Below are 14352 nucleotides of genomic sequence, written 5' to 3'. Positions count from 1 at the left end.
ACAAAATCAGCAAACTCTTTAATAAAGTCTTTATGGTGCCCTGGTGGCCTGTATACAGTAGCCAGTACAAAGATGAGTTCTACTTGAAGCCCGCCCTCTGAGAAATACAGAAAACATTGTTATAAATTGAAGCAGTTCTGCAATTCTATTGGTAATATTCTCTGCAACAATATTGTGTCTTAGACCACAAAGTAAAGTTTTAAAAACTTTATTTACAACATATCACAATTGTCAAGAGCAGCATAGCAGAACCAGATCTGATCTTCAGCATTAACTTGCAGTTCTGAAAATAAAAAAAGATCTGAAATATGGCATGGGCTAAACAATTCAGAGCATCCTGCCCGTTCAGAACAGAACCAATCCAGATGACATCAAACTCTCCCTGAAGGCAACACATGCACATCAGTGCAGAAAACAACAACACTTTGCATCATCAGCAAAAAAGAACAAGGTTTGAGAGTTTTCTGAAAGACAGTCCCATGTTGGTTTTGTTAGCTTTGCAGTGGAAATCCAGTCCATGCTAAAACTGTTTCATACCACTGGAGTGAACCGTCACATGCGTCTTCATCGTACAATCAGAAATGCAGACATGAGCACGTCTTTGCTATAAAGCATCATGGGGAAAAATTTGCGCATACCGTCAATGTCAAGAGGTTTAGCCGAGGAGTATGGCAAACTCTTTTTCTTAAATGTTACCAACCTACGTGCTCCGAAAGATTCCAATAGAGTCTGTCACGGCGAATCCGGCCCTCACAACGCAAGATAAAATGGCTCATAAAAGCATAGGGAAGTGAGCCTCTTTGTGTCTATTAGAGAGAAAAGTTCCTACAAGCCAGCCATTCCTGGCAACATTGCTTGTCACTGTGGAGATTCCCGTGGGATTGCGCTCTCTCAACCTGCGGCTAGCACATTATTATTTCACCTCCTATCTTCTTCATCTCTTTCTGTGAACCCGGAGGAGAATGCAAGCTATTTTGAAGAGGAGAAATGTATGTGTTTGCTCTTCTCTTAACAGCTAAATTAGGTCGTGAACTGTGAGTGTGGAGGATCCTGGAAACACAGAACAAATGGAATTATTTGACTGGGCTTGTATGATCACTCTGTTTTCTGGAACTATATTCCTTCTTTTAACTAGTAGGCCAATAAGTACAGACAAGAATATATATTATACTAAATGGCCAAACTGTACTTATTATAAATTGTATTTTATTTTTTGCACATTTTTGATGCAGTTTCAGACATAGAATCTGGATTAAGGTTATTATTGTTAATAACAACTAAGGTCATAAAAATATATTACTGAAATAATAATAATACAAATATTTACATAAATTAAAAAAAAAAAAAAATATATATATATATATATATATTTTTATTTTTTCATTTATGTAAATATTTATATATATATATATATACACACACACGTTTTTTTTACTTAATTTATTTGAGCTAGTTTCCAAGTGAACACTCTTTCCAAGTGAACATCAACTTAATGAACTATAAGAATAATAATAAAATAAAAAACGTAAATAAAACTACATTTAAAATATAATAATGATAATAATAATAATTACAAAAACACATTGGTGTAAGTCATAAAAACAGTTTTGATTAATATGTTACTTATTTCACATAGATGTCCTCATTGTACATTATCTTATTGGCAAGCAGTAATAAAAGAACGAAAGCACAGTATTTGAATATTCTTCAGTACTGTCCTGACATGCTTATGTGACCCATAAAAACATGTGTATCAGTTCGCTGGCTCATCTGATTCACCGCTGACAGCAGGCCTGTGTAATATAGTCATTTCATCTGCAGATGAGTGACCCCCAAAACTGCGCATTTCCATGGACGGTTTGAAAGATGTCTTTCTTTGCGCTCAGAACAGCCTGAGCTGCAGCAGCTGAAGAACGATGAAGACAGAAATGAGAAAGAGAGATGAAGAAATAGAAATGAAAGGCAAACATCGTTCAGACGTGATGGCAGAGATCCATCAGGCTGCCGGCTCTCACAGTGATGGATAAAAAAGGGAAAAATCCGCTCCGACTCAGATTCATATTGATGACTGAGGATCCTCATCGGCCTGAAAAACAAGCGGGCAGGAATGAGGTCTATTTTCCAGCTTGTGTTCCAGGGCATGTTCCTATTAGTGGTGCAGCACTCCTGAAGGAAACGGCATGAGTCTGCATGGATAGATGAGCTGTCACCCAGCCACACAGTTATTCCTCTCCTGTCCTACAATGAGCCGTAATGGCCCGGGAGGTGAGAGAGGGACAGAGAGAGAGAGACTGGCTATTAATCTAACATACATCCTAGCTCACTTACTGATATGTCTTTACCAATCGCTACTATAAAACATGTCCTGAGTTCTGTGTTCAGCGATCTAATGGCAGCAGCCTGGAAAAGTTTAGCAAAGATGGTAAAAGACATCAACAGATACACATTTAGGAGGACATTTACACAAAATTCACACTAGTGTTAAACTATCAGAATTTTTAATTATTTTGGCCAAGGTGCTGACAGCAGTATACTGCTGTTTTAAAGTTTTGCAGCAAATCATCATATTAGAATGATTGCTGAAGAATCATGTGACACCGAATACTTTGATCACATGAAGTATTCACATAGAAAAAAAAATCAACTTTGTTAATTAGCACAATATTTCACAATGTCACTGTCTTTAATATAAAAATCTTACCTGCCCCACACTTTTGAACCATTGGTATGTTTAAATAAAATATAATGACAATAAATCAAATCTTCGTTGAAATCTCAAAACATTAACTATTGACTATTAAGGCCCAATCCCAATTCTACCCTTTTTCCCTTCTTTTCGCATGTTCAAATGAAGGGCTAGGGGTGTCTAAATTCTCTTTTGACTGGATGGGTAGGGGTAGGGGTAGGGGCCAGATAGCCCTTCAAACAAAGATTTTTTAGGACCTCACTTCAAAGGAAGGGGCATGATCAATTTCACCTCATTCAGCAATATGGCTGCCGAGAGATTCATAAATGTAAGTATTTTTGGACATGTATAAGGATTATAACGAATAACCATTTGTTTTATGTTGCATTCAATCTTGTGTTTATATTTACGCTTATGTTTTTTGAAGAAATGTTTACAAAAAAAAAATCTTCATAGGTTTTATAAGTTTATAAAAACATTCAGGGTTTAATTATAATTACCAGGCTAGTGAACTTAAAACAGCAATCTTATTTTATGATGTAAAAATTATATTATACAAAACAAAATCATCTCCGAAACCAAAGAAACAGTAGTGAAATAAGCAGTATGATCTGGCAGCTTTAGCCGCTAATCACCCCGGGGTCGAGGACAGAGCTGTGAACCTTGGCTCTGGTCTGAGCTGGATTTGGTTGAGTTTGTTTCTCTGTTGTCCAATCAGCAGGACAGCCATTAACTGTTCAATAGACATTACGACCAGGACACTTACACAGAGTTTTATTCATTGACTACAGATGAAATATAGAGCAATAAAACACATGCTATCATCATCATCATCATGCATGGTAATATTAATTTAACAAAATTATTTGTAATATTTATTTTATACATTAAAGTGTTATTTTTAGTATCATTAAGGTAGTTTTAGTTTTATTAATATTTTGAATAATTTCGTTTTAATTTTAGATTTTAGTAAAAACTAGTTTGTTTTTGTACTTTTTTGTCATTCAAAATTTGTAATTTGTCACTGTCCTTATAAATTGTTCTTTTTTTAAATATAGTTTTATTCATATTTATTTAAATTTTAGTACATCAAGTAAACTAAATGAAAATGAGATATGTTGCCTTGGCAACTAGCTGAAATTATAATAATAATAATAATATATACGTTTTTTTATATATTTTATTTTATTTCAGTTAACGTCTATTTTATTTTTAAGTAACATGTTCAATTTCAAGTTTTTTTTATGGTTTTAGTTTCAGTTATTTTTGGAAGTTGAAAATGAAGATTATTGGAGTACTATTCACAAGAAAATTCTATAACTTATTATATATATATATATATATGGATAATTATAAAATAAAATGAAATAGAGTGTAATTACAATAAAATGCACAATAAAATATTAAATAATGTAACTATTAATGGCCACCTGCAACACACGTTTCCTAGATGCCTTTGCATGTCCACATGTTAATGAGTGTTTAACGACCTCCGTCCTGACCAGCAGCTGAAACCGTCCCAGTGTGCTGCTGTCTTCTGATCCATTAGAATCTGGCTGTCTATTCACCCCAAATCCATTATCATTAGTGTGTGTGTGTGAGCTGTCCTGGCCCGGGCGTTTGGCTGCTGTGGTCTTATGCACAAGGGTCTTCGCTCCAGTGCAGTCGCCGATGAGCAACACCTGCTCCAGGCTCACTGAGACACGTCGCCGCATCTCATGCAACACTTGTTCTGTCAGAATGCGCTGCAGACTGCAGCCCTGCCAGACGCCCTGCGCTCTGAGCTAGACTTACACACAGACACACACACACTCAAAAATGTCTACGTCTGTCCGTCCACCCTTTCCCTGGAGGTCCCCGAGGCCTCTGAGGCCCACAGTGGAGGGGACAGAAAGTGAAGTGGACAGAGGAGAGGCCCTTTGGAGGATCCAGTCAAGCGTGGCCATGAAGACCCAGGCTGTCCGATGTCACTCTCTCTATGATATCCTTCAGTGCATCTGAGCCCACCGCCGATACCTGAATTATAAATGAGAGGCTTTTATTTCCATCACAGACAGTCCCGCTGCAAGCGCCCAGGCAACAGACAATATTCTTCTCTTTCTTAGCCTGAAAGCCGTACATGAGCGCTGCTGTAGACAGACAGCAGGGTCAGGCCGAACAGATGTTAATTATGAAATACTGAAGTGCAGTTGTAAAGTTATGAAGTACAGATGGATTGTGATCGTTTTGTTGATCTCAACAACCAAACAAATTCTAAATTGCAGGGGAACAATAAGAAATTATTATTAGTGTTTTCAGGAGTTTTTTATGTAAATAATTATTTTTATCATTAAAATCCAATGTAGCCACATGTTTTTATCATAAAAAATGTAAAGCAATTTTTCAAAAAATATTTTTTGCATAAAATTTAAGTGCCATTGTTAGATAAAAAAAGAAAAAATATATATATATATATATTTATATATATATATATACACATATATATACACACATATATATACATATATATATATATATACTACCAGTCAAAAGTTTGGGGTTAGTAATATTTTTTTTTAAATAAATTATTATAATATTTCAATTCAGCAAGGATGCATTGAATTGATTAATGTGACAGTAAATACATGTAATATTAAAAAAGGTTTCTACTTCAAATTAAATTATGTTCTTTTGAACTTTTGTGTTCATCAAATAATCCAGATTTATTATTATTATTATTATTAGTATTATTATTTTACAGTATTGGGAAATAATTTATATTTAAATAGATTTATTATTATTATTATTATTATTATTATTATTATTATTATTATTATTGTTGTTGTTATTATTATACTTTTGACTCAAACTTCATATTGTAATTATAGATATGCAGTACTTGTGACAACTAGCCCCAGTCTCCTCTATAATACAACATGTATCTGTTATTTTCAGTATTGAAAAAAAAAAATACTAATAATTTTTATGACATAAATTTTTTTAATTAAAAAAAAAAAATTAAATACACTTTTTATTGAACTTTTATTGAAATATTTCTCTATTATAGATTTACAGTTTTGGGAAAATAATAAAATACAATTCCTAGACAAAGAATCGCATTATAATATTCTATATGTTGTTCTTGCTTGTACAAATAATTACTTTACTTCAAAAATAAGTTGAAATGCCTGAAGGTACTGAAACTAATACTAAATCAGCCAATTATAATAACTGAAATGAAGGTCTTAAAGGATTTTTGGCCTGACCTTTATAGAATTTATTGGTTCAGTTTTGCCTAGAGGGAGATGGAGGAGAACCTCGGCCAACTCCTTAAAAGTGGTTTGTTAAAAAATACCAGCGATGCATTCAAAGCACTTTTTATGTACCTTTTGCCATTTGCTGATAATTTAAGTTAAGATAAAGTGTCGTCCTCCAAATCAGTGGAAAATATGCCTGTTTATCTGCGCAGAACAATAGCGAGGCCTGATCTGGCCGCCGTATAGTGGCGAATTTCCTAATTAGGTTATATCGCCTGCGGTCACATTTTTCTTTCTGTGTTCAGCAGAAGACCAATTAGCACTCGTAGCCTCATGAACATGGTATAATGAGAACCCTCAACCCTGGCGGAAAGCAAATACCATGACTCTGCAATAAGGAGCTTATTTCTCCTCTTCTTTCTGCTCTAGCCAGCTGGCTCTGACACGCCGTAAAACTGGAGGACGAGGAAGAGTGGAACAAGACAAAACAGGCTTTGGCGGGACAAGCTGTCCATGTCCCAGCATATCTGTGTGTGCCACAAGATGTCCGGTCGCAAAACAACAACTGCTGAACAGGAACTGAAGAGAGGGGGAGGGTTCAAACGGAACGGGGTCGAGGCTTTTCTCTTCCAGATTTAACATGAATAAGCTTGAATTTAGGGGATTACTGAGGATGGCGACTTGATTTGTTTATTTATTTATTTCTTGGGTGCTAACAGAGTCTGGCATGGCATTTCTCAATGGCCGTGCCAGCAGTGTGTTTGGGGACTGACGAGTGAGATGCAGAGCCACTCTGTCCTTCTTATCACACTCTCAATGTGCTGCCTGTTAGTTACGCTGTTTTATTGAAGATTTCCCCAAATCACTGCTGCTTCATCCTCACACGGCCATCAGCAGCTGTCTGAAATTAGGATTTCAAGAGCTGCAAGATTAGGGAAATTCCCTTGGTTTTGTGACCTTTAGAGTTTGATTTAAATTAATGATGAAAGTGCAAAATAAGTTGTTAGAATAAAGAGAACTAATATGATTGTTTAATAAATATTATGTATTTGTATGTCCTTTTAATTATTAAAAGTATTATTAAATTCCAGTCTAGAATTAGAATTAAAGCATTTTTGTTTTGTTTACTAATAATTCATAAATTAATGAATAAATCACCCAATTATGTAGGCTGCAATATTAGCATAAAGAAAAAAAATAATAATTGTTTGCATATGTATATGCTGTATACTGTATAATTTAAGAATTAATACATAATATAATATTGATATTGTTTATTTTGAATTACATTATATTGTTTGTAATATCATATTAAATTATATTCTATTATTATTATTTTTTAATTATAAAACTGCAATCTAGAATTAGATTTAAAGCAGGTTTGTTTGAACTGCATGCAAAACTTACTTCCACAATGCTAGATTGTTCTTAGTGGTTGTTAACACATTGCATAATGAATTATGCACTGAAGTAAGTCATTGGAACAAACTCTTAACCCTAATATGAGCAACGCTTGCCTTAGCCTGAATATAATGGATTTCTATGGATCAGATATTGCATAATGTATAATTGATTTTTTTTAAATGGTTTTGTAGAACATTTATTCTCTGTGGACAAATGGTTAAGCTAATGTCTTGATCATTTCCTTTTCTGATCAGAGATATGATGGCTGTCTCCCTCCCTCCAGACCAACATTAAAGTGAAGGTGGCCTGGGGATCTCTCTCCCTCTCTCTCTCTCTATCTCTTTATCTGTCTATCAGCCTGTAAGCCAGCTATGGAGATGAAACGCAGACCACACTCGTCTTTATGGGCCCCTATGAGCAGCCAATAAGATCTGCAGAAAAAAACAGCCACCGCTGCCACCACCACAACAGCATCAACAGTTGTGACAGTTCAGCCTTAGGATAACAAGACTTTATAACCTCATTAACAGACTGTCTGATCGTCCGGCCAGATCTTTATGATTCAGACAGAAGGAAAGAGAAACCTGAGAAGAGAGGAAGGGTTCCTCGGAGAGATGCTCAGGTTATAAATGTTTTTCTAGTCCCACCTACACACCTGCTGCTCATGTCCCTCTTCACTCCATGAACACAAAAGGAAGGAGAATCCAGAAACGTCCTGCAAAGAACAAAAAATATGAACAATCCGGGATAGAAATCTTTGGAGACGATGGCTCAGTTAGCGCATTGATGCATGGAGTATTTCTCCTCAAAGAATAAGTGAACAGACTGAATTAAAAAAAAAAATATATAATAATTAACGGATCAATAACAATCAGTTAGTTGGACTGAATTGGTTCAACTTATGAATTAACTGAATTGAGGTGTTTTGTAAACTGGATCAAAAGATTCACTGAAAAGCTCTGAATAATTTATAGGACATCGCTGCTTCGAACTTCTAACACAAAACTAATATGAGTTCAGAAGACTTGGAGCAGTGTAGAGCAGTCATATATGTACCACTTTTAAAGTATTTTTATGGTGCATTTTTAAAACTTGAAAAATGTGTTTAAAACACAAATTTATTTATTTATTTATTTATTTATTTATTTATTTATTTAACATTACTCTTTAAAAAATATTGAATTGTCCCAATGTAATTTAATACCTCTGAACATCTTGAACAGATTATCCCAAATAATTATTGGGTGCATAATTTTATCTTTCAGTTGTTCAGGTCTGCAGCTTTTTTTGTCCCAGTACTCAGTAAGATACATATCTGTATTTCCACATCACTGATTACTACAATAAAGGCCTCTGGGGTTCACCCTCCACCTGTCAGAGTTGTGTCAGAGGGGTTTCTCCTTATTACCTGTAATATCAGCCCCCCTTTAACCCCTTTTTAACATGAGCACCTCAATCTGCTTTAAGGACGCTTGTGCTTGCTACAGGAAGTCCCGTAATTCTCTCCAGACCGGCTGCTGGGGCTCTTGGATTTTAGTGGTATGGCTGTGTAGATGGATCACATCATGAAGCGATCAGGGCATTGAGTCTGAACAGGCCTGACAGGTCCATATACAGTACGGCCTCTTTCCCAACGCCGACCATTTTCCTGCTCACGCTTCAATATCTGCCGACATCTGATAGATATTTCCTTCTCATTACAGCCGGCCTTCAAACTCAAATGACACATTTTCTAAACTTCACTCCAACTAAACATCTTTCACACCTTAATTGGCTCTTGAATGTTCTTGGTTGTCGTTAATGTAAGTCAGAGGGATATAAAAACATAATTTTTTTCAGTCCACTGAAATGGTTACTGAGTCGCTGTTGTTCCCTTCAAAACTATATCAGTCAGAATAACCTAAATTGAAGTGTGGAGTTGAAGCGTTGGCAAAAAAAAAAGCAATTTCTTACCCTGAGGGAAACCCGTGTGAGAAGCTTCCAATATATCTAAAGAAACAACATCGATATCAACATCTGGGGCATCTTCTCCTCCCAACGTAGACAAACTCTCTCTTATACATATCCACATGAAACACTCAGACGTGATATGAGCGAATCACTTTGGATGAAACATTTATGAACGGACATATCAAAACATTCCTGTAAAAATACCTCGCTTTTACTTTTTCTTTCTGTTTTTTTTTCTTCTCAGCACAATATTCGCCACACATCAAAATCCATCTGACACATCAAAATCACACATCAAAATCCATCTGACCATCTGACCTTAAATATGCAACACGAAACCGGAAAATGGGGGTAAAACCTAGATGGGATCTCAGTGGAATATTGAGTATCACCAAACCCCATTTGAGGTGTAAGAGTCGACCCTCGGCCTTCGTATCCTTGTCAGCACCCACACATCAAAACTTCCATGCAGGAAAAGCCTGGCGGTGACCTTTCGAGACTGGCGTTAACCTCTCGGGAGTTCTAGATCCTTCTCTTCCTGCTCCTGACCTGGGGCAATGAGCGTCGGTGACCTCCGAACCTCAAATCTGATGGGGAAAAGACCCAGAACTCGCTTCTTCCCAGCAGACAGTTGTGTAAAGACCCAGAAGAGAGATGGTACTGGTGAGAGAGACCTGTGGATGGATCACATTTCTCTGGTGGAAAAGCCCATGATAGACACGGCAATATAAATTCAGAGAAAGAGAGAGGGATGGGACTCCATATGGAGGTATTCTGTAAGGCCAAAGAGCTATGTTGTTGCATGAAAAAATACATGAGATAGATAGGTGGTTAATTTTCCTATTTATATGGAAAGCTTTGGTTCAAAATCTGTTGTTTGGGAGTCTGATCTCCGAACACCCCACTGTAATCACTTCATATTTCTTTGAAAGACCATCGGCCACAAGAAGCCTAACAGAGATGTTGTTATTGATATGTGGTTACAGTGACAACAAAACCTCTTGCAGCATTTGAACGTCTAAAGGTTGAGATGTTTTTGAAAAGACTTTTATGCTCACGAGGCTGCAATTACTTAAAAATGCAGTAAAACAGTAATATTGTGAAATATTTTTACTATTTTAAATAACTGTTTTTGGTTTAAATATATTTTTAAATGTAATTTTATTAAATAAGAGTACAGCATTTACTAAGATGTTTTGAAGCACTTGAAATGTCTTTACTGTCACCTTTGATCAATTTAATGCATCCTTGCAGAATGCAAGTAAAAAAAAAACCTTTTGAATAGTTGTGTGTATTTTGTTATTTAATGTAATGACATTCAGGCAATTCAAATGTGGCGTAATATATATATATATTTTTTTTTATTATTATTATTATTATTATTATTTTTTTTTAATAAAATGGAGCCTACTGTAGGACTATTTTTCATTTCTATTTATTCATTTATTTTTGCATCACAACATTCATTTCATGACAATCCTCGATAAAAAAAAACATCTTATTTGATAAAAAAGTACGTTTTATATAAAAATTTTAAAAAGTATGTTTTATTACTCTATGAAAATTTATGATTTAATTTGTAAAGCATTTATACATCATAGTGGTATATGTTATACTTTGTGCTGATTAATAATTACAATTAAAAGGAAAGCAATTAAGTTAAAAACCGTTCTAACTGAAATTAATGAGAATCTAATGAGTCACCAATGAGAATAATGGTGATTACAAGATTAAAATATCAGTGTGAATTACAGTAATGAATTTAGAGGGAAAAGTGCTTGAAACGTTTAACATGAGCAGAACAGATTTCTTTATAAACTGCTCATGGAACCATTTTTGTTATTTCAGTGTAACATATTTTGCTTGCAGAAATTCCTAATGAACTTAGACCAAATTAAAAAGCAATTTCTTATTTCCTTTTGACTTTGGGGGGGGGGGGGGGATTTAATGAGGTTCACGATATACACGAGCATGCATAAAGACACAGCATGTCCACTAGTGATGAAATTTGCTCCTTTTTACCAACCATCACAAACTTGCACACACACACTCCAGATGAGTAATTGTGAAAACAACAAGGTCATGGAGTGTTCTGTGCAAACAGACGTCTCTTGGAGTGCCGTCCCTCCCCCGGATGCCGTGGCCCTGTGTGCAAGGTGCACCTGGGCAGCTCCATCACCCCCCGTGACCATATGGATGGGTCAAAGGACACACACATACACACACAGATGCACCTGGACACTCACACACACCTCCTCATGCACAGGCGCAGTGGGAGAGAGAGATTGAGAGAGCGCACCTGTGCTTTAAACAGACCCCCGGAGGTACCTGAACATGAGGAGATTAGACTGAGAAGAGAGAGAGAGAGAGAGAGAGAGAGAGAGAGAGAGAGAGAGAGAGAGACAGATTTTAGCAGCAAATTGCATGAGAACATATTTATCAGAGACATTGGGAGAGTATTTCAGTTTTTTACGCAGGAGTGAGGACAAGTTTTCTTGAAGTGACCTAGACCTACTTGAAGCAGATCGGATCTGTGCTTCTGTGCCAAGTCTTTCTTTTGAAACTTATCTTTATTCTGCTACTATTATTAGTGGTGCTTGCTCTAGCAATAACTATTGTTATTTCCAGGCCCACACAGAATCTGCAGGCCCACTCTAAAAGCCATAGCTCAGCAGGTTTCACCAGAATCGGAACGTCTATCATTTACAAAATTCTGCATTTATTTCACTTGTGTGTTTATTAAGTTATTAGGTATCAATGAAGAGTGAAGTAATTAGATCCATTCAACATATTTTATATATTCTGGAGAATTATTATTTTTTCCTTCCACATCAAAACAAAAATAAATACAACCCGAATTCCGGAAAAGTTGGGACGTTTTTTAAATTTTAATAAAATGAAAACTAAAGGAATTTCAAATCACATGAGCCAATATTTTATTCACAATTGAACATAGATAACGTAGCAAATGTTTAAACTGAAAAATTTTACACTTTTATCCACTTAATTAGCTCATTTAAAATTTAATGCCTGCTACAGGTCTCAAAAAAGTTGGCACGGGGGCAACAAATGGCTAAAAAAGCAAGCAGTTTTGAAAAGATTCAGCTGGGAGAACATCTAGTGATTAATTAAATTAATTGATATCAGGTCTGTAACATGATTAGCTATAAAAGCTTTGTCTTAGAGAAGCAGAGTCTCTCAGAAGTAAAGATGGGCAGAGGCTCTCCAATCTGTGAAAGACTGCGTAAAAAAATTGTGGAAAACTTTAAAAACAATGTTCCTCAACGTCAAATTGCAAAGGCTTTGCAAATCTCATCATCTACAGTGCATAACATCATCAAAAGATTCAGAGAAACTGGAGAAATCTCTGTGCGTAAGGGACAAGGCCGGAGACCTTTATTGGATGCCCGTGGTCTTCGGCCTCTCAGACGACACTGCATCACTCATCGGCATGATTGTGTCAATGACATTACTAAATGGGCCCAGGAATACTTTCAGAAACCACTGTCGGTAAACACAATCCGCCGTGCCATCAGCAGATGCCAACTAAAGCTCTATCATGCAAAAAGGAAGCCATATGTGAACATGGTCCAGAAGCGCCGTTGTGTCCTGTGGGCCAAGGCTCATTTAAAATGGACTATTTCAAAGTGGAATAGTGTTTTATGGTCAGACGAGTCCAAATTTGACATTCTTGTTGGAAATCACGGACGCCGTGTCCTCCGGGCTAAAGAGGAGGGAGACCTTCCAGCATGTTATCAGCGTTCAGTTCAAAAGCCAGCATCTCTGATGGTATGGGGGTGCATAAGTGCATACGGTATGGGCAGCTTGCATGTTTTGGAAGGCTCTGTGAATGCTGAAAGGTATATAAAGGTTTTAGAGCAACATATGCTTCCCTCTAAACAACGTCTATTTCAGGGAAGGCCTTGTTTATTTCAGCAGGACAATGCAAAACCACATACTGCAGCTATAACAACAGCATGGCTTCGTCGTAGAAGAGTTCGGGTGCTAACCTGGCCTGCCTGCAGTCCAGATCTTTCACCTATAGAGAACATTTGGCGCATCATTAAACAAAAAATACGTCAAAGACGACCACAAACTCTTCAGCAGCTGGAAATCTATATAAGGCAAGAATGGGACCAAATTCCAACAGCAAAACTCCAGCAACTCATAGCCTCAATGCCCAGACGTCTTCAAACTGTTTTGAAAAGAAAAGGAGATGCTACACCATGGTAAACATGCCCCGTCCCAACTATTTTGAGACCTGTAGCAGAAATCAAAATTGAAATGAGCTCATTTTGTGCATAAAATTGTAAACTTTCTCAGTTTAAACATTTGCTATGTAATCTATATTCTATTGTGAATAAAATATTGGCTCATGTGATTTGAAAGTCTTTTAGTTTTCATTTTATTAAAATTTAAAAACGTCCCAACTTTTCCGGAATTCGGGTTGTAAATAAAAATACAGAATCTGACTGGGCCTTTTTTTTTTAAACATAAACTTTTTTTTACATAAACTCTGCCCACATTTACATTATATTCATTATAATGTAACATTATATTCATGTGGTATATATCCACTTGAGCTGTTATTTAGATTTTTTGAGAATTAGGCATATGCAATATTGGACCCACCGGTGGGTCCCCAGAGTTGATGTGGATATATATATATATATATATATATAAATATATATATATTAGGGGTGTAATGGTTCACAAAATTCACGGTTCAGTTCGATACGATACACTGGTGTCACGGTTCGGTTCGGTACGGTTCGGTACATTTTAGATACAGCAAAAAGAAAAATATTGGCAGATAAATTTCCTTGATTTTTAAAAAATGTTTTATTTATTAAAACTAACAAAGTATGTTTTTTTTTTTTTTTTACATTGAACAATGATGGAGCTATTCTTTACCCATCTTCTATGGTGTTTTCTTAGCAGCATACTGTATAAAACAAAAACAGCTCCTTATGAAAAAATAAAATGAAAATGTTATATTATTGTAGTAGTTATGAACAAATACAAAGATGTAACTTTTTATATGGAACTCTATAACTCTTTATATTGAGTGTGTTT

The 14352-nt window shown here is 35.9% G+C and overlaps 1 long non-coding RNA gene across 2 annotated transcripts in view; it reads left to right on the top strand.

The window, feature by feature from the left end:
* LOC132121109 (uncharacterized) overlaps positions 1-14352 on the top strand; it is an 88406-nt gene that overhangs the window by 58663 nt on the left and 15391 nt on the right. The window contains exon 3 of one of the 2 annotated variants that reach the window (XR_009426240.1): positions 7581-8288. The exons of the other annotated variant lie outside the window; for it this stretch is intronic. This is a non-coding gene — a long non-coding RNA (uncharacterized LOC132121109). Of the gene's footprint in view, positions 1-7580; positions 8289-14352 lie in introns of those variants that run through there. 2 annotated transcript variants of the gene reach the window in all.

The sequence above is a fragment of the Carassius carassius genome, chromosome 39 (assembly GCF_963082965.1).
Source record: "Carassius carassius chromosome 39, fCarCar2.1, whole genome shotgun sequence".
Classification (NCBI taxonomy): domain Eukaryota; kingdom Metazoa; phylum Chordata; class Actinopteri; order Cypriniformes; family Cyprinidae; genus Carassius; species Carassius carassius.
This window is presented reverse-complemented; position numbering and strand designations above follow the sequence as displayed.